Here is a 381-nt window from a genome sequence, read left to right as displayed (position 1 = left end):
TCACCCTTCTTCTCCTCTCCTCTTCCCTTTCTCTCTTCTCCATTAACATTTTTATTTCTTATAAATATCTCATAACTATCATTTTTGTCCATCGTACCTGTAGTTTCTTGTGCTGGCCCCGTTTTTCTGTCCTGCGACGCCCCCCCCCTCCCCTCCCGGTCATCCCGTTGCTGCTTCCACCTGCCTGCTGTGCAGTTGACGTCCCTGACCCACCAGTCTGGCCCTCGGCAGGAGGGTCCCCCCTTATGAGCCTGGTCCTGCTCAAGGTTTCTTCCCTCCTAAAGGGGAGTTTTTCTTGCCACTGTTTGGCTTAAGGCTTTTCTCCCACTAGGGGAGTTTTTACCTGCCATTGTTTATGTTATAATTGCTCGAGGGTTTATG

Source organism: Cololabis saira, chromosome 20 (assembly GCF_033807715.1).
Source record: "Cololabis saira isolate AMF1-May2022 chromosome 20, fColSai1.1, whole genome shotgun sequence".
Taxonomy (NCBI): Eukaryota; Metazoa; Chordata; class Actinopteri; order Beloniformes; family Belonidae; genus Cololabis; species Cololabis saira.
The sequence above is the reverse complement of the archived record's forward strand: the minus strand, read 5'-3'. Positions refer to the sequence as shown.